A 21,417-nucleotide genomic window follows, 5' to 3' on the forward strand; every position below is an offset into this window, starting at 1 on the left:
CCATCCAGCCATCTCATCCTCTGTCGTCCCCTTCTCCTCCTGCCTTCAATCTTTCTCAGAATCAGGGTCTTTTCCAATGGGTCAGTTCTTCGCATCAGGTGGCCAAAGTATTGAACCTTCAGTTTCAGTATCAGTCCTTCCAATGAATATTCAGGGTTAATTTCATTTAAGATTGACTGGTTTGATCTCCCTGCAGTCCAAGGGACTTTCAAGAGTGTTCTCTGACACCACAGTTCAAAAGCATCTATTCTTTGGTGTTCAGCCTTCTTTAAGGTCCAGCTCTCACATCCATACATGATACTGAAAAAGCCATAGCTTTGACTAGATAGACCTTTGTTGGCAAAGTAATGTCTCTGCTTTTTAATATGCTGTCTATGTTTGTCATAGTTTTTCTTATAATTAGACACTATATATTAATGTAGACTTTATTATGCATGAGAAAGCTCTGAAAATATTTTCAGATTAGTTCCTATTTATTAATGCCATACACCCTCTCATTTCTCATCTTTGAAATCTTTTTTAAAACCACACCACTTATACAATGATTTGTATATATATATATATCTTTATTGGGGGTGGCAGCAGGGGAGCTTCCCTGGCAGCTCAGATGATAAAGAATCTGACTGCAGTGCAGGAGACCTGGGTTTGATCCCTGGGTCAGGAAGATCCCCTGGAGAAGGAAACGGCTACCCATGCCAATATTATTGCCTGGAGAATTCCAGGACAGAGGAGCCTTTAATCCTAGTAAAATACAAATATTAAAATTTACCATTGTACCATTGTAACCATTTTTAAGAGTATAGTTCAATGGCATTAAGTACTTCACATTGTATATTCACCACCACCATCTATAACTTTTCATCTTGCAAAACTGAAACTCTGTATCTATGAAACAATAGCTCATCATTTCTCCCACCCCCAGCCCCTGGCAAACACCATTCTGTTTTCTGTCCCTATTAATCTGACTGCCCTAAATCACATATATGGGGAATCATGCTATACTTATCTTTTTTGTGACTTTATTTCACTTGGTGTAATAAGGTCTGTCTAGTCAAGGCTATGGTTTTTCCTGTGGTTATGTATGGATGTGAGAGTTGGACTGTGAAGAAGGCTGAGCGCCGAAGAATTGATGCTTTTGAACTGAGGTGTTGGAGAAGACTCCTGAGAGTCCCTTGGACTACAGGGAGATCCAACCAGTCCATTCTGAAGGAGATCAACCCTGGGATTTCTTTGGAAGGAATGATGCTAAAGCTGAAACTCCAGTACTTTGGCCACCTCATGCGAAGAGTTGACTCAATGGAAAAGACTCTGATGCTGGGAGGGATTAGGGACAGGAGGAGAGGGGGACGACTTGATGGACGTTAATCTGAGTGAACTCCAGGAGTTGGTGATGGACAGGGAGGCCTGGCGTGCTGTGATTCATGGGGTCACAAAGAGTCGGACATGACTGAGTAACTGAACTGAACTGAACTGAATGTCCTCAAATTTCGATCATGTTGTAGCATGTGTCAATATTTTCTTTCTTTTTAAGACTGAATAACATTCCACTCTATGTACATACCACATTTTGTTTATCCATTCCTCCACTGAGAGACACTGGCTGCTCCCAGCTTTTAGCTATTGTGAATAATGCTGCTATGAACATGAATGTGCAAAAATCTGTTCAAGTCCCTGCTTTCAATTCTTTTGGGTACATACTCAGAAGGGGTCATATGAAAATTCTACTTCTAATTTTCTGAAGAATTCCCATACTGTTTTCCTTAGCAGCTGCAACATTTTACATTTCCACCAACAGTGAATCATGGTCTAATTTCTCCAATCCTTGTTAACATGATTAATTTCTGGTTTTTTGCTTTGTTTCTTTTTTTTTTTTTTTGCCTTTTTTTTTTTTAAACAGCAGTCATCCTAATGGGTGTAAGATGATATCTCATTGTGGTTTTCAGTTTCATTTACCTAAGGATTCATGATTTGAACATCTTTTATCTGATATTTGTAAATCTTCTTTGGATAAATGTCTACCTAAATCCTTTGCCCACTTTTTAATCTGTTTTTTTGTTTTTTGTTTTTGTTGCATTGTAGAAATTCTTCGTTTATTTTGGAAATTAATCCCTTATCAGACATGCGTGTTTGCTCAGTTGCTTCAGTCATGTTCGACTCTTTGCGAACCCATGGACTGTAGCCAGCCAGGTTCCTCTGCTCATGGGATTTTCCCAGCAAGAATACTGGAGTGGGCTCCTATGCCCTCTTCCAGGGGATCTTCCCGACCTAGAGATTGAACCCACATTTCCTGCATTGCCACCAGAGAAGCCCCCTTATCAGTCATAATGATTTGCAAACATTTTATTCCATGTTGTAGATTATCTTTTCACTTGGTTAATTGTGTCCTTTGCTACAGAGAAGGTTTTTTTGTTTTTTTCATGCAGTTTAATTTATCTGTTGTGGTTGTTTTTTGTTTTTTGTTTTTTTCTTGCCTGTCCTTTAGGGCTTCCCTTGTGGCTCAACTGGTAAAGAATCCGCCTGCAATGCAGGAGACCTAGGTTCAATCCCTGGGATGGGAAGATCCCCCAGAGAAGGAAAGGCTACTCACTCCAGTAGTATTCTGGCCTGGAGAATTCCACAGACTCTACAGTCCATGGGGTCGCAAAGAGTCAGACACAACTGAGTGATTTTCACTTGGCCGGTCCTTTTGGTCATATGATTTATGTTTTAAAAATAGAATTATATTTTTCACAATTTTTCCCTTCTGAATAGTAATCTTTCCTTCTATTTAAAGAAAAAAAAAAGGATATATGTAATGTCTGCCTTATCTGAGCCTGACTTGGCATCATTTTTAACTTTAGTTGTTACCTCTCATAATTGTTAATCTTTCTGATGTAGGTTACTACTTTGTACATATTACAATAAAGATTTTAATAAAACAAATCCCTGTAATGGAAAACATAAACATTAATTAAGTTTTTTTATATTAAAGTAACTACCATGGAAACATGTTAGAACTGGACATGGAACAACAGACTGGCTCAAAATTGGGAAAGGGGTACATCAAGGCCTCTTATTGTCACTCTTATTTAACTTCTATGCAGAGTACATCATGTGAAATGCCGGGCTGGATGAAGCACAGGCTGGAATCAAGATTGCAGAGAGAAATATCAACAACCTCAGATACGCAGATGACACCACTCTTATGGCAGAAAACGAAGAGGAATTAAAGAGCCTCTTGATGAAGGTGAAAGAGGAGAGTGAAAAAGCTGACTTAAAACTCATCATTCAAAAAATGAAGATCATAGCATCCCATCCCATCACTTCATGCATAGGGGAAACAATGGAAACAGTGACAGATGTTATTTTCTTGCACTCCCAAATCACTGCAGACAGTGACTGCAGCCATGAAATTAAAATATGCTTGCTCCTTGGAAGAAAAGCAATGACAAACCTAGACAGTGTATCGAAAAGCAGAGATATCACTTTGCTTTGTCATCATCATCTAGTCACTCAGTCGTGTTTGACTCTTGTGACCCCATAGACTGTAGCCCACCAGGCTCCTCTGTCCATGGGATTCTCCAGGCAAGAACACTGGAGTGGGTTGCCATTGCCTTCTCCTTACTTTGCTTACAAAGGTCCATATAGGCAAAGCTATGGTTTTTCTAGTAGTCATGTATGTATGTGAGAGCTGGACAATAAAAAAGACTGAGTGCTGAAGAACTGATGCCTTCAAACTGTGGTGCTGGAGAAGACTCTTGACAGCAAGATCAAACCAGTCAGTCCTAAAGGAAATCAACCCTGAATAGCATTGGAAGGACTGATGCTGAAGCTGAAGCTGAAGCTCCTGCTTTGGCCACTTGATGGGAAGAGCAAACTCATTGGAAAAGACCCTGATGCTGGGAAAGATTGAAGGTAGGAGAAGGGGATGACAGAGGATGAGATGGTTGGATGGCATCACCGACTCAATGGATTTGAGTTTAAGCAAACTCTGGGAGATAGTGAAGGACAGGAAAGCCTGGCGTGCTTCAGTCCAAGGGGTCTCAAAGAGTCAGACTCGACAGAGTGACTGAAAAACAACAAAAACGTGGAAACAGAATGCAAGTTAAAATATAAGGGCCCTCTCAGTATATTTAATTGCAGTATTATTAGAATAGCTATGGTAAGAGTTTTAAATATACAAATCATATTATACCATTTTTGTCATAATTCAAAGTTTATTCAAGTCAAATAGAAAAGAATGCATGACACCAAAGGCTAGATGTTGTCAATAGACACTCATTAGGAAAAAAAAAAAAAAAAACTAAAGCCACCATCTTTGATATTCTGCCTGTGCCAAATACCTAGATCAGCATTTTAAAATTAATTCAAGATTTAGATATTTCTGCATGAGTAGCTAGAAGCAGTAATTTCAATATGAAAACCACATGTGTGGTTCTAAAAATCAAACAGCTGGTTTTATGCTTATTTCTTTTGAACTCTTTCATCCATCTATAGTCATAATCCTCATATGACTTTACAAACTTATCCCAGCTATTATTTCAAGTCAGTTGGTAGCTGTTAAAACAGTTTTATTTCAAATAAATTAGCTCACAAATATTGATCTCAACTTCAGAGGAATGCTTGACTATTTGCATTTTAACCAAAGTGATTTTTATGAGTTGAAAATTAGCAATGTAATACAGTGTTTAAAACTTCATGCCCAGACTCTGCCTGCTTATGGACATTATGTAATTTCATCAAGACTTCATTTATTCATCTGAAAACTGAGAATAATTCTACAACTATATCACTTAATACATGGAGAAAGTATATCACAGGGCACTGAACCCAGTAAGTGTTCAAAAAAGTTTCTGCTATTACAATTATTTACTCCACATACTCATAAATAGCAAGTGAAAATTTACAATTATATTTATCTATTCAGCCTGAGATTGATAGCGATAACTGAAGAATGGAGAAGTGTCAAAGCATCCTAAAAATCTGTCTTCATTGACGCTTTGGTCCCTGTTTTAGCAACAAAAAAATCAGAGAGCTATAGGCATAAGCATATGAGTTCAATCTTGAGGTCTATCAAAATATTCCAGTCACTTGGAGGATAATAGTACTTAATTTCAATCTCACTTATTCAAAATGTTTGAAGAATAGACGTTATATTTAGTTGGTTAAATGTTCTAGTTACTAAAGAATTGCTATTCCACCACTCTATTGAAATGTTTCTGGCCAAGTTCAGCAAAAACTTGAAAGAAGACTCCTTTTCTCCTGGTGTCTTAACTCCACCCTCCATGACATTTTCAACAGCTTACCCCTCCCTCCTTCTTGAAACCCTCCCTTCTCATCAGCCTCCCTCCCTCCCCTTTGCTGATACTCCGTCTAAATCCCCTTCTCAGATCTTTTTTCTACCTGATTTATTAATGGTGGTTATCTGCGGGCATCTGAGGGTATCTGAAAGGCAGTATCTTCCTCTCCTCTCTCTTTATAATGTCTCCTTAGGTCATCTTACCAATTCTCTCTGCTTTAAGTAGTATCTATCAGATAATGAGTCTAAAATTCACGGCTCCAGGCTAGCCCTCTTCTCTGAACTTCGGATTGTGCATCTAACCACCCACTCAGTAATCCCTCTCAGACACAAGCATCTCTATATATCTCAACACCAAACTAAATGCTTGCTTTTTGACCATGCTCTTCCTTGCCTCCATAATTCACCCTCATTAAGACGCTCCAACGAGAATCCTAAGCTTTCTTCTGCCTTCACTACTGCCCTCTCATGCATTGCCGTCCAACAAGTGGCATCAGTACTACTCCAAACACCTCTGAGAGCCACACACTGCTCTCTACACCTCTGCCACTTGCCTGGTGAAGACTCCTCCCCAGCCTCTTCACTATTCCCCTCCACTACAGGCTCCTGACCAGGTTTGCGCTCTACATACACCGGAGAGTGTTCCTTAAAATCGGAGTTAGATCACGTCACTGCCCATCTCAAGCCCTTTCACGGTTTCTCATCAAATTTGGAGGGCTTCCCTGGTGGCTCAGGAGTAAAGAATCCACTTGCAATGCAGGAGATGTAGCAGGAGCCGTGGGATTGATCCATGGATAGGGAAGATACCCTAGAGAAGGAAATGGCAACCCACTCTAGTATTCTTGCCTGGAGAATTCCATGGACAGTTCAAGGGGTCTCAAAAGAGTCAGACATGACTTAGCAAGTAAATAATAGTGGTCAAACTTGGAATGTAATCCAGAAGTCTTTCTATGGCCTAGAAAAAAGCCCCGAGTAACCACCTCTCCAGCTGATGTCCAGTACCTCAAATTCCTTGACTTTTTTTAACTTCAGGGCCTTTGCACATGCTATTTCCTCATGCAGGAATGTGTTGGGTCCTGTTCATCCTGCATCTTTCAGTTTAAATATTACTATGCGGAAGAGCCCTTTCCTGACCAACAGATGCTCTGGCCCTGCTATTCTTTAGCTCAGACTCTTCTGTCTGTACCCAAGTTTATTGCCCTCACTCTACTCTAAACTCCTTCAGGGCAGGGACTCTGTGTCTTGTCCATCACTGTATCTTGGTGCTGAGCATAATACCTGGAAAAGTGGGGCCTCAATAGATATTGAGTTCAAAAGTATTGGAAACTGCCAACTTGCAAATCTTGAGACACAGTGAATTACACTTAACATTTGAATCTCTAGTAACAATGACTGAATATTTTATAATTATTAAGGCATTTCAGAATCTTACACAATTTCAAGGGCTATTATACTAAGCATCATTCCTTTTTGCATGCTTTTAATGTGTTTGTTGCTGGGGGTTTCTGTTATTCCAGTCCTGATTAGAGATGTACTCCACTCAGCCAGGAAGATTTGAAGAAACTTTTTATCAAGGTCTCAAAATGAATCCTTGTACACTGAGACACACACACATACACCTTTCCTAGATCTTAACCCTCTGCTGCAGGCAGTTCCAAGGTCGACTCCAATACAGTTCTCAAGAGTACAACCCCCACTGAGGTTTTCCTGGCCCTCTCCCCCAGCTCCTCCCCACTGTCCCCAGACACATCGGGGGTGCTCCTTGCTGTCTTCCACCTGCCTGTGGGGCCTTTCCTGGATCTCTCAATTCATCCAAAGGTTTCCTTCCTCACTGAAACTTGCCTGTTTTCTCTGCTGTTCCCTCAACCCCAGTCTGCTAACTATCAAGATAGTTTCACAAATGCATCCAGGCCAATGTTATCATAGTTGAATGTGTTACTCTTCCCAGCTAAGATTTAACCTTTCATCTTCAATATAATGCTTTACTGATCGAGTGACTTCCCCAAATCACTTTTTTTCAAACTTGTACAAAGATGGCTTTTGACGCATTTTAAGAAAGATATCGAAATTACTGGTCAGACACATGGTCTCGTTTTCTGAAGCAGAATTTCTTTTATATATGATATTTTATTTAATACTCATAATTAGTTGAGAGCCAGGCACACTGGCTCTTAACATTAGCAGGGTGTAAGGCAAGAAATTTATATTCCACATGTCTAAATGTTTAAAAGTCAAAACTAAAGCTAATAAAACTGATAAGAAATGTGTGTTTCCTCCTTTCCTCTTAGCACATGTTTCATGAAGACTAAAAGTCAAGGCCGCATTTAGAACTGAACCGAGCAGGCTGCAAGGATGTGCTGGCCTCTGGCCTGGGCCGAAGCCCCCTCTGCATTGTTCCCTGTTCCTGCCTCCACATCATTCACTTCATGACAAATAGTTGGGGAAAATGTGGAAACAGGGTCAGATTTCCTTTGCTTGGGCTCCAAAATCACTGCAGACGGTGACTGCAGCCACAAAAGTAAAAGACACTTGCTCCTTGGAAGAAAAGCTATGACAAAACTACCCAATGTATTAAAAAGCAGAGACATCACTTTGCTGACAAAGGTCTGTATAGTCAAAGCTATGGTTTTTCCAGTAGTCATGTACGGATATTGAGGGTTGGACTATAAAAAAGGCTAAGCTCTGGTACTGGAGAAGACTCTTGAGAGCCCCTGGGACTGCAAGGAGATCAAACCAGTCCATCCTACAGGAAATCAATACTGAATATTCATTGCAAGGACTGGTGCTGAAGTTGAATCTCCAATACCTTGCCCACCTGATGAGGAGAGCTGACTCACTGGAAGAGACCCTAATGGTGGGAAAGATTGAGGGCAGGAGGGGAAGGGGACGACAGAGGATGAGATGGTTCAACGGCATCATTGACTCAATGGACATGAGTTTGAGCAAGCTCTGGGAGAGAGTGAAGGACAGGAAAGCCGGACGTGCTGACGTCCATGGGGTCACAAAGAGTTAGCAACTAATGACAACCTGGCTCCATCTGCACCATGAGGGGCTTCACTCACACGTGTGAGAGCTTGCCAGAAAGCTGAGTTTTATCTGCAGCACCTGCAGACACCTTTCCTTGACTGCCTCTTTGGCCTAGAAGTGTTCACCCTGTGCTTAGTCTGTCTCTGAGAAGGGGGACCTGAGGAGGAGGTTGCCAGATTCTGCAAGAGGACTGAAGGCCAGTTGGTCAGGGGATGCCAGGATCTTAGGTGCCTAAAGCCTGGTCTAAAAGCTCTGGCTTTGGGTAAGGGCGGGGTCCCTGATCTCTGCGGACTCTTTCCCCTGAGAGCAGATGCACAGACAGAGCCTTCTAAAATGTAGGGCCCAGAGAAGGAATTTTCTTGCCTGGCACAGACATGAAACTTTAAATGTCATAGTGAGGCTCCTTGAGTTCAAGCCTAGGTCTGCTTAGTGGGAAACCCTCTGCTGATACACCATGACGTTTACTATCAGGATGTAAGGCGGACCTATCACATCCCTATATGCTTCCTTCTCAGATTTTAGCTCATCTCCATCAAGATTCTAGCCAGACCCTTCACAGTTTCCTCCCAGCACTGCAGAGTACCAATGTCACCACTGTACATGTGCCCAGCACAGGGCATCTTGGGCAGACAACACTCCTGGAGACCAGGAGCCCTCTCACATCATCCAGACAGCCCTGCCTGCAGTGGATTTCTCACTGCCTTAACAGCAGAGAGATGACAGCTGCCTGAAGGCTGGCCTGTGACCTCCACCCACATCCCTTGTTCTCACTCTTCTTTGCCAACCAGAATTATTTGCAGAGACTGGTTGGGTTTAGGGAACTTCAAAAAGCCACTGTCCTTTAAACTTCCTTAATCCAGGTCTTGAAATCCTAGAAAGCAACTATCGAAACCAAGAATATTAGAACTAGGACATAGATTTTTTTTTTAATTTCCTTATTAATCCATACTGGTGTACAAAGAGCACAAAGACAGGAGGAACACTGGGAAATCTTAATCTTTCATCCCATCAACAGGATGAGGCCCTACTATGTGCCTGTGTGGATACAGTAGTGCGCCAAACAGTCCCTGGGTCACTCTGGTCAGGGGGATTGCAAGTAAATAAACTAAGTCCTCTTTGAGAAACAGACAGTAGGAAGCAAAGGAACACAGAATATGTAGACAAAATGACAGACTGGAACCTTGCTGGATAAGATGGTCAAGGACCGCTTCAAAGGAAACCAAAGCCAATCTTCCTACAATGGAACATGAAAATTTTACTGATGTTGTCATTGTTCAGTCGCTGATGCGTGTCTGACTCTTTGTGACCCCATGGACTGCAGCACAGCAGGCTCTCCTGTCCTTCACCATCTCCCAGAGTTTGCTCAGACTCATGTCCACTGAGTTGGTGATGCTGTCTTAACCATCTCATCCTCTGCTGCCCCCTTCTCCTTTTGCCTTTAGTCTTTCCCAGCATCAAGGTCTTTTCCAATGAGTCAGCCCTTCACACACGACGGTATTGGAGCTTCAGCATTGGTCCTTCCAGTGAATATTCAGGGTTGATTTCCTTCAGGATTGATGGATTTTTTCTCCTTGCAGCTCAAGGGACTCTAAAGAGTCTTCCACAGCACCACAATTCCAATTTTAAACGTTTTGCCATCTAACAGTTAACGATGCTTGTTTTACATCTCTGAAATTTGGCTTTAGCTAAAGGTTTAAAGATTAGATCTAACACCAAAATAGAAAATAATACAGCAAAGACAAGTGAAAGAAAAAAAAAAAAAACAAAGGAGAAAATAGAAAGGAACACTGATTCATTTTACATAAGCTGCTAAATGAGCAACACAATATTTTGACATAAAAAAGCAGGTTTTGGACTTGCCTGGCAGTCCGCTGGTTAAGGGAACCTCCTGCAGGAGGCTTGGGTTCAATTTCTGCCTTCTGCCCATACTTGTAGAGCAGCCAAAAAAAAAAAAAAAAAAAAGAAATCATGGCTGGATTTGTGAAATGACTGAGAGAACCCCTGTTTTCAGAACATTCATTACAAAAAGAAATGCCATGTGAGTGGGGAGTGGGTTGATTTTTAAATCAAACCTTCTTGACTATGCTCCAATGTGCCTATACATAGCTCCAACCAAGGAAATCTGGCCATACTGTTATGAAGAGACACATCTTGTAAATAAGCAAAAGCAACAGGTGTTACACATTTGTTCTTTTACCAATCTTTAGACTCTATCTTTACTGAAGCTATAGCAGAGCCTATAACCTATTGTAGAAAATTGGCTGGAAAGTCATGCCTATACGGTTAAAATTCCAAGTCCACAATAGCACACACACATACACACACAAAATCCTCAAGAGCTTAGGACTCATTCTAGCTTATTTCATAATTTTGCCATCGACTGTAGTCATGAAATTGAAGTGAGTTTGCAGAGTGTAGTCATGAAGTTGAAATGAGTTTGCAGAGGTCTTTTGGGGCTCTGGCAACATCTCTGCCCTTCTTACATTCGACGGAAACCTCTCGACATTTTTAATTACAAGCATCATCTTTTAAAATATATATATATATTTATTTTAATTGGAGGTTAATTACTTTACAATATTGTATTGGTTTTGCCATACATCAACATGTATCTGCCACAGGTATACACGTGTTCCCCATCCTGAACCCCCCTCCCTCCTCCCTCCCCGCACCATCCCTCTGGGTCGTCCCAGTGCACCAGCCCCAAGTATCCAGTATCATGCATTGAAACAAGCATCATCTTTAACCTAGGAATTCAAGTAAGAAATTTCAAAATCATCTTGAATTAATTCTCCATCCCTCATATCAGATCTCTATCACAGTCTATAAAGGCTACTTTCTAGACATTTTTTGAATGCATAACAACTTCCCCATCTTCCCAACAGCTGCTTTAGTTCACATCCTCACCATTTTGATTCTGGAAAAGTATGATAGGCTTCAGTAATCTCCTCTCTTCCAGGCCTTTTCCCCGGAACTCCATTGCCCTACTGCCCAAAACTTCTATGTCTAAAGCAAAGACCTGGCTTTTGTGCTCTGCCATCTGAAAGTCTCCTAGTGCTTTCCACGCCTACTCCTCAGGGAGGCAGGCGCTCAGGGTGGTGTTACAGCTGGGCCTCAGCTCATCCGACCAGGCTCATATCCTGCTACTTCCTTCCAACACACTCTATTCCATCAAACTATTCCCAGTTCCCAAAATGTTCCAGGCTTCTGAACATGGTGGCATGTTATTCCAAGTTTTTCTCCACCTACTCTGCCCTCCACATGTATTTCAGGCTCTACGTCCTCTCTGAAGTCTGCAAGTCCCATCCTGGAGCTCATCACCCTGCGACCCACTGGCACTCAGGACCCAGCCCTGATTCAGCTCGGGCTACACTCCTTTGTGGTAACTTGTGGGCTTTCTATCTCCTCTCTGTACTGAATACCTTGAAGAAAACAAATTGCATCTGATATCAGCATTTTGTTTCAACTTGGCATTTGATGGATCCTTATTCGATCAGTTTGTAGGATGAATACAGTCTAAGGCAATACATGTGGGCTAAAACTAAACAAATGAAAGGTTGATGCCAAGTAATAAATATATCCGTGTAGAGATTTAACAATTACAGCAATATATGGATAAAGTGAAGAGTTACAGAGAAGAAAAAACTACTAAAAAGAAGGCTCAGTGAACATAATTTCAGTTATAAACCAGTGAGATTTTATAATTTCAGTGAGACAAAAAAAAAAAAAACCTTTAAACTTGTCTTCCTTTACTGAAAACATACTCCCTGGTTCTTAATGTTTATATTTCTTAAAGCTGATCAACTCTATCACATTTTTTCAAAGTTCTGTGATTTCTCCTGTCACTTCAAAACTAGTGCCAACTTTCCAGGGGATCTCCAGGCCTAGGTTACCCTTCAGCAGGTTTAAGCAACTCTCTCCACCCTCAATAACTGTTTCTTTTATTGACTCACTTCTCTGAATGACAGTTGTCGCCATCAACTCTCTAGATACTATTCTCAATTTGACCGTCATGACCAATCTGGATTTTGTCAAATTTTAATTCTCTAGCTCTGCCTGAAACAGGTATTTATATATCAGTGACCCAATGCCACTTCAAATTTTAAATAAATATATTAATGTTGGGGGGGGGGGACTTTCCAGGTGGTACAGTGGTGAAGAATCCACCTGTCAGTGCAGGAGATGCAAGAAATGCGGGTTGGATCCCTAATTGGGGAAGATCTCCTGGAGTAGAAAACAGGAACCCACTCCAGTATTCTCGTCTGGAGAGTTCCGCGGAAACAAGAGCCTGGGGGACTAAAATCCATAGGTCGCAAAGAGTCAGACATGACTAGCAATTGAGCACATGATGGTTTTGCCTAATCTATCAACTTTTCTTGATGTTTCCATTTGGAAGCCTCAACCAACATTCTGATCAACTACTCTCGCATCTCAAGATTATCTTTGATTTCTCCCAGAGAGAGATCAGAGGAGCTTTGGGCCTCCCGAGGCTTGCATGACAGGCCTGGTGTTCCACTCTGTTCTTTTTTTTAGTATCACTGTTGCATCTGCCTTCTTTGTATCATTTCTAAATGCAGTGTGCAGCTTCCTTACCTGGTTATCTCACTCACTGCCTGCAGAGTCACACCCTGTGCGCCTCTGGCCTCTCAGGCCTCCCTTTAGTCTCTCCTGGGCAGGGGCTCTCTGCTCTCCTCATCTCAGGTTTCACCCTAGCTTGGATTCTCCATCTTACCAGGCAGATGACGGCTGGCTGGCCCCCACCTCTAAGCCTCCACGCATGCCTTTCTCTCTGACTGGAATGTCCTCTGCTCTATTCTGCTAAGCCTCCTTATTCTCTGCTGCTTTAACATATACTCCACAAGGTGACCCACCACAAATATATTTTTTCCAGCATCCTCTTCAGGTTCTATATTAGCATCTTACTAGCTTTATTTAGTTTCTACTCCTGCTAATTTTTCATTCTTCACTTGAATTTGTACTTATGATCCCAACTGGCCATACAACCATGGTTTCTATCTCCTTATCTTCTCCTGCCTTTAAGACATCCATTCTGTGTACCCCTCAGGCCTTTCTGTCTGCTGGGGAAATAAATGAACTAAAATTGCAGCAGGAAAAAAATTAAACTGAAGAGCCTGAAAGTAGATGGGAATTTTCCATTTCTGGAGACTAGCAGGGGCTTCCATCCATCTTAGGTGGTTTCCTTCCATGATGATGATTCAGGCACAAAGATAATGTCCCAACTGAGAGAATAATCACACTGGGTTTTCTGTCACCTTTTTGCTCTTTCTTTGACCTTTTCTTACCAGGTTCAGGCTCTCCCCCCTGCTCCATGGTCCACCTTCCCTCTCCTTTCTCAGAAGACCCCACTTAGATTCCTGGCCACTTTTCACAGAAGCACCTACCTGTTAACTTTCTGCATTTTCTATCCCCCTAGGGAGAGAATGAACTTTCCACCCCTGAGGATCACTGTCCTCCTTCCCACTCAGAAGAGAGATATTCCTGAGGAAGGGACTTTTAGGGGTATTTCGCAGCATCTGAGGACCTAAACATCTCCAGCTCTGCTTGCCGGGATCAAAGATCTCTACTTAGGGAGGGTCCCACCGTTTTCTCTCTATGGACCAGAAGATGCTGAAAGGCTCACTTAGTTAAGAGGTTATTTAAATCCCTTAAAGAAAAAGAGCGGCGCTCGTTTTGGGCAGAAGCAGCAACTTTGGTCGGTCCCTGTTCGTGTGTGTGTGTGTGTGTGTGTGTGTGTGTGTGTGTCTGTGTGTGTGTGTGTGTCTGTGTGTGTATGTGTGTTTGGTTTTTTTGTAAGGATGGGTGGGAAGGGGGCTGATGAAGAGGGTCTATCTCTATTATTGGGCAGATTTAAAATCCTTTTCCGCGTACAAACCATCCTCCCATCTGGTTGCTCCGCAGCCTTCTCCTTCAGGCCAAAGAGGGAACAAGGTACTCTTGGGATGGGGGTGGCGGGGGAAGGCGTGGGGCGGGGGTGTGTGTTGTGAGCGGGAATGGAGGCACCGCAGTGTTTTCCTTTAAGCTCCCAGTTCCCAGCCTCAGAGGACTCGCCGGTGCAATCCCGGGATGGCGCCCTTCACACTCCAGGCATCTGCAGGATGCGGGGTCCCCCGCAGCCCGCTGTTCCCTGCGCCTGGGTTCCGGAACCCGGCTCCTCGCATCCTCCCGCAGTCCGCGTCTCGGCGCCGCCGGGGCTGCCGCATGCCGGGCCCGACCCCCCGCCGGTCGGCCCACCGACTCGCCTTCGCCGTAACCCTCTCGGGGCAGCTTTCGCTTCCAAGCCGCGCGCTCCGGATGAGCTGGGCTGCCCGCGGCCGCGGCCGGCTGGGTTCCGAGCCAACAAACTTCTCTCCGACTCCGCAGCGCGCGGGCGGCCGGCCGGGGCCGCCGGACCATCGGGGCGCCGAGCCGGCGCTCCGGGACGAGCGGGCCCGGGGAGCCCAGCCCCGGGACCCCTCCCCCGGCCGCGCCGCAGCCCTAAGAGCCGCGCTCGGAGCAGCAGCCGCAGGGCAGGACCGGTAACCGCGCGGGGAGCCGGCGCCGCAGCCCCGCGCCCCCCAGTGTACGCCCCTTCGCTGTCTCCTCGCTTTCTAGGCGGGGGACGTCTCTAGACAGAGGTTTTAAAAAAAGAAAAAAAGAGCTCTAACGGCACGGGTTTCTTTTGAGTGGATTTGTTTTCTGCGTTTCTCCCCGGAGATTTTTTTTTTTTTTTTCCTTCTGTATTCTGTGTCCTGACCGCATCAGCAGGGCTCTCAGTTCTGCTCCACAGACACACAGATCCCGGCAGAAGCACCTAGAACTAAAGTATAAAGCCCGCAGCCTGCAGGGTGGGCACACACGAACACGACCCACCAGCATCTACGCAGCGCGCTCGGGCGGCCCAGCCGTGCCCACAGGGCGGCCTCCCGGGCTACGGCTACCTACGGGAATGCGAAATGGCAGGTGTGCGTTCCGTACGCACCCCGACCCACCGACGAGCGGAGCCCCGCGTTCCGATTTTCTGGGGAAACCGGTGCGGCGGAGACGCAGACCCGCGAGGGAGCGTGCGCGCTGGGGAGCGGGCGGGCGCGGGGTCGCGGCGCCGCGCACTTACCTTGGCCGCGTGCGGGGCTCGCCGGCCGGCGGGCGGGCGGGCGCGAGGCTGAGCACCGCGGCACGGAGCGCCCTGCGAGTGGGGCCGGGGCGCGCGCCGCTGCCCTTATTAGTCTCTCCCAGGGTGACCCTCCCACTCGTCGAGGACGAGGACTCCGCAAGACGGGACTCCGCCAACTCGGGCCCGGGTTTTCCTTAATTACGGCTACGTCGCCCCAGAGCCTTGCAGGTTTCCGCTTTATCCGCTGTTTCCCATCACATAGAGAAGGCTGGTTGCAAAGGCTTCGAGTTTCTCACTTTGTGAAGTGTCATCCAAGTATGGTATGCGGCGGACATTCGAAGGTAGACAACTGGCTTTTTAACAGATGGACTCTGAAGGGACATAATTTCTGTTTCATTTTGTGCTGCTATATCAGTTTAGATAAAGTTAATCAAAAGAGGCTGTTCCGATCATGCTTGGATGTACAGAGTTGTGTGGTTTTGTCTCAGACTCCACAGAAGTGTTTTGTGATTTTAAATATTCTATCTTTCTATAGATCGGCGCTACAAATCCTGAACTCTTTGGGGCCCCTTATAACATGTGAAGGTGACATTTTTTAGCATATTCAGTGTAGGGGCATGTATGTAGAGTATATATATGTGTGTGTATATATATATATATATATATAGTAGGTATACATATGTATTGTGGGTACATATATGTGTATTTGAAAGAAAAGTTAAACCGCTATCGAATTCAGAAAAGTCAGGCATTAGAAAACAGATAAATTGGTTTAATGTTCAGTATTGCTACAGTTGACGAAATAGAATAAATTGTAGTATTGATCCATAATGGTGAAAATCATTAAAGTTAAAAGTTATTTTAAAACCATAGCAATAGGTTTTGTAAATGTCTGGGTTCACCGGTCAGGAAATTAAATCAGGCTGGGGGAAAAAAAAATTAAATGTTAAAAAAAAAATTAGAAGATAGCTCCTTTCCATTTCATTGAAGTGCAACTATGAAGAGTCAACCAGGAGTTTTTAAGCCTGTCTCTCATCCTGATCAAAACCCCTGCTGCAAGTTTTAGTCTGGCATCCCTAATGATGCAAACCGTGTTTATATGTCAGAGCTTGAAAGCTCCTGATGTTTTGCTTTCCTGTGATTTTCATCACTGGCTTCTGGTTCACTGTGGAAAGAGGCCAAGGAGGGAGGCTGTTGCATGAGTCACACTGCTCAGATGGCCACCCAAAAATGCAGGATTCCCAGACCTGCCTTAGACTTGTGGTGACCTGTCTCTAAGTTTTTAAACAGTATTACCCCTTTTTGACTATTTTTTTCTCCCAAGGCAATTGTACTTTACTTTTAAATTGAAATAAAAGCATCCAGGTTTTATTTCTCCCATAGACCATTAACTTTACATTTACATTTAATTAGTACCATTTCTTTAATAAGGCTTTAAGACTCCTTAACAGGAAGCTTGAAAATTTGCCTCTAATTTGTTCTTTAGTACAAGTAAATCATCCTCATGTTAGCATTATTTTCATAAATATTTTAAACCTTTAAGAGGTTTTAAAACTAGCCAGACAAATTTATATTTTTGTTTCTATCTCAGATTTCTCATTTTCCTACTCAAAGTATTGAACTAAGAGTTTGGAAAAAAAATGAAAAATAAATACAATTAAAAATGATTATCTGTCGCTTTCTTTGTCCCTAGATATGCCAGCATCCCCAGGTCAATAAATCCTCCTGGGTTTGTTTGTTTGTTTGTTTGTTTGTTTGTTTGTTTTCAGGCAAGTGTTTGACTCTGGGCTGCATTTTGTGATCACAAACTATCATACCCCTAGGTTTAGGTCCTTTATCCAATATTTTCACTGAATTTTGAAGTGACTTCAAGTCAAATAAGATCCCTTAACCAGGCACCTTTTATTTATCTAACCCCAGTACTGTTATAAACAATCAGTTTTCCCATTTGGTTCTGAAGCTACCGCTGGTGAAAGAACATCTGAAAATAATAGGAGAATCTGACAGTACTTTGAATTTTGGCAAACAGCTTGTGGGGTTTCTAATACCCAGTTTAGCTGTATGCATGTGTGACAAAAATTGTTTTAAAGATTTCAAAAACAAACTGTTTTCGACATTTATGGCCCATGGGAGACATGTTTAACCAGTATTTTTATGCCGTAAGAGAGCTAAATTCACTTGAAATGCATTTTTTACAGAAAGCTCCATATTTTTAACTCCCCACCTATGTAAATGAAACAATTTAACACTGAACTATATTTTGATGATTGCCCCATAATAAATGTAGAGATTATGTGTTTTCTAAGCCTAGCTTATCAATCACTTCTGTTTTCTCATGGCTATTTCTTTTTCCGTTTCTTCATTTCTGTGTACTTCTATACTCCCAGCCACGTTGCTTTGCTTTTTCCCTTTTGTAATTTATTTCACTTTTCTCCCCTTTTATGGTTTCCATTTTCTAAGAAGAATTTCAGTATTGCCTCCAGCTAACTTCTTAGTTACCACACCATAAGTGTGTTCATTTTCTATTGAATGGAGTGCCCCAGCCATACATGACTCCCCTACCTACCCCATGGAATTCTTCAGTGCATCCGTAGAGGAGGGGCAGACGTCACTGTCAGCTGTAATTACCAACTCTAACTTGTCACCAAGAGTCTGTACTTCCCTTTCTATTCCTTTTCAAGCCAGTACTATGTATGATATTCATATCATACAAATAAGGGTGAAAAGAAAGTAGTCAGATTAGTTCAAAATTTTTAGTAATCAGCAAAAGATAGGGCATTTAAAATTTTTTCAATGCTATTTTTATCATTGTTTCAGAAAATGTCCTCATAGAGAAAATAATATTCCGCTGGTGGTTGCTATGTTTGCTTCCGTTTCTGGAAGATGTTTAGCTCCTGACATTGACTCAACTTAGAAATGAGAGGAAGAGGTGATCACGGGTCTGACTTTCACTTAGTTTATTAGACCCTCTTCCTAGGGATCGGTGACGCTGAAAGGAAATATGTTAAAAGACAAACGCCTGACTGGAGAAAATGTTTATTAATACACACCTGGCTCTCAAAATTAATTTTTTTTAAGAGAGAGAGAGAAAGAATCCCAATAAAAAATAGGCAAAAAAAATTAGAAAGAGACAATTCACAAAGGAAATACAAATGGTCAGTGAACACATGAAAAATTATTCAACTAAATTACTATGCAAAAGAAATGTACATCAATAAAGGAGTGATTTTTGCTCCCCTCATTTTGACAGGATTAGTATTCTCAACACCAAAGGCAGGGACACAATATAGTTGCCCTTTCAAAAGGGCAAATTAGCCACGTGTATTAAATGCTTTAAAAAATGCGCATCAATTCTGCCTCACAAACTCCTCTGAAACAGTAGCTGTGGTTACTTCTCGGTTAGGATTATGGGAGATTCTGATTTCTTCCTTTTGCTTATCTGTAATTTTCTACAGTGAACCTGTATTACTGTTGTAATAAAAAATACAACATGAACAAACTGGTGTTTTATATATCGCCGACAAATTAACAAAGCAATGGGGTTAAGAGAACTGAGAAATTTTCTTACACTTAGCCTAGTGATTTGACTAGGAAGCAAATATTAATTAAACCATGTATCCATTCAGCATGTATTTTTGAACTCCTCTTAAGCTAAGCACTGTAGGATATACAAAGATCGGTTGGACATGAGCCCCACCTCCTGGGGTTGAACATTGGGTAAGAAAGGGAAGATGTGTATATGTACTTACTGACAATATGAAATAAAAATATAGCATGTAATGAGCAAAGTAGATCTAAAATATGGGGGAATTTAAAGGAAGGGGAAACTATGTTCACATGTGGAAGCATCAGAGTCAAAAGATTTCAGTGAACAAAATACAGTTGACCCTTGAACAATGGGGTTTTTAACCGCATGGATCTACTTACACATGGATTTTTTTCACCAAATACATACCACAGTACTACAGAATCCCATAGTTGGTTCAGTTTGTGGTCGCAGAACCAGACATTTGGAGGACTGACTGTAGAGTTACATGCAGATTTTCTGCAGAAAGGAGGTTCAGCACCCTTAACTCCCCCCCCCGACGCTCCACCCCAACACACGTGGTTCAAGGGTCAACTGTACATCCATTTTTTTGTCCTTCACAGTAAATATACTGGCGAGTCATCCCAGCATCCGTAAATAATTATATGTGAAAGGATGTAATAAATAATTATATGTGAAAGGATGTAACTATTTCTGTAATAAAGATCTGTAGAAAGAACCAACAGGGAACAAGCCCATTTCTCTCCTTTTCAGATGAAGGATGTGAATTGTTTTGTTTCCTACTGAACTTTCCTGAAATTCAAGGCCATCGACAGTGTAACCTCCACCTTCTTACCTCAGTTCCCTTAAATGCACATGATGCCCAACCTGATCAATGACCTGTGACCACAGAATGAACGGCCAGTGCTTTCTCACTGTCTCTAGTTGCTGCAGCCTACCAAAACGCCAGGTCACTGTTGGAATCCTGCTTATTTGAGGTTGTTCTATAATACAATTCCTTCCCTAACCTCCCTAACCCTCCCCTTCCCTAACCTCCTGCCCACCAAACAGACCCTCCCCTGCCCCTATACAGCAGAGTATAATTTGCACTTTTTAAGACACCCTGGCTTCCTAGGTGGCGCAGTGGTGAAGAATCTGCCTGCCAACACAGGAGACTCAAGAGCTGTGGGATCAATCCCTGGGTCGGAAAGATCTCCTGGAGAAGGAAATGGCAACCCGCTCTGGTATTCTTGCCTGAGAAATCCCATGAACAGAGGAACCTGGTGGGCTACTGGTTCACAAAGAGTCAGACACAACTGAACAACTGAACACACACACACACAATTACACTCTACTTGACACTTCGTTTCACACACTTTTCTGTATTTGGTCCCGACTTAATTGTAAGTTCCTTGAGGGCTGGGACTGTGTCTTCTTTTTACTAATACCCACAGCATTTAATACAATACATTATTTTTCCTTTGTATAATCTTCAATTATTTCTGGAAATGGTGCCTGTGGTGGTTAAGTAACTGAGAGCATCAGTTCAGTTCAGTTGCTCAGTCATATCCGATTCTTTGCAACCCCATGAATCGCAGCACGCCAGGCCTCCCTGACTATCACCAACTCGCGGAGTTTACCCAAACTCATGTCCATTGAGTCGGTGATGCCATCCAGCCATCTCATCCTCTGTCGTCCCCTTCTCCTCCTGCCCCCAATTCCTCACAGCATCAGAGTCTTTTCCAATGAGTCATCTCTTCGCATGAGGTGGCCAGTGTATTGGAGTTTCAGCTTCAACATCAGTCCTTCCAATGAACACCTAGGACTGATCTCCTTTAGGATGGACTGGCTGGATCTCCTTGTAGTCTAAGGGACTCTCAAGAGTCTTTTCCAACACCACAGTTCAAAAGCATCAATTCTTCAGCACTCAACTCTCACATCCATACATGACCACTGGAAAAACCATAGCCTTGACTAGATGGACTTTTGTTGGCAAAGTAATGTCTCTGCTTTTTAATATGCTGTCTAGGTTGGTCATAACTTTCCTTTCAAGGAGTAAGCGTCTTTTAATTTCATGGCTGCAATCACCATCTGCAGTGATTTTGGAGCCCCCCAAAATAAAGTCTGACACTGTTTCCTCTGTTTCCCCATCTATTTCCCATGAAATGATGGGACCAGATGCCATGATCTTAGTTTTCCTGAATGTTGAGCTTTAAGGTGACTTTTTCACTCTCCACTTTCCCTTTCATCAAGAGGCTTTTTAGTTCCTCTTCACTTTCTGCCATAAGGGTGATGTCATCTGCATACAATTTTTTACTGAGAATTGATATAGGCTGACCCTCCAAGTTGGTATGGGAAAATGATGGGTTCATTTGGTACTTATGTCTAAGAGAATTAAATTACCACATTGACAAAATAATTGTAGGAGGGACTTCCCAGATGGTACAGTGGTTGGGAGGCTGCCTGCCAATGAAG

At 42.8% G+C, this 21,417-nt stretch overlaps 1 protein-coding gene across 1 annotated transcript in view; it reads right to left on the reverse strand.

Moving 5' to 3' along the window:
* The window catches only part of COL19A1 (collagen type XIX alpha 1 chain), a 474,185-nt gene extending 458,693 nt beyond the window's left edge, over positions 1 to 15,492 (reverse strand). Inside the window, exon 1 of the mRNA XM_069599490.1 lies at positions 15,417 to 15,492. The gene's annotated coding sequence lies outside the window, so the exon portion shown is untranslated. The remainder of the gene's footprint in view (positions 1 to 15,416) is intronic.
* Between the last annotated feature and the right edge of the window lie 5,925 nt (positions 15,493 to 21,417).

Source organism: Ovis canadensis, chromosome 9 (genome assembly GCF_042477335.2).
Source record: "Ovis canadensis isolate MfBH-ARS-UI-01 breed Bighorn chromosome 9, ARS-UI_OviCan_v2, whole genome shotgun sequence".
Classification (NCBI taxonomy): Eukaryota; Metazoa; Chordata; class Mammalia; order Artiodactyla; family Bovidae; genus Ovis; species Ovis canadensis.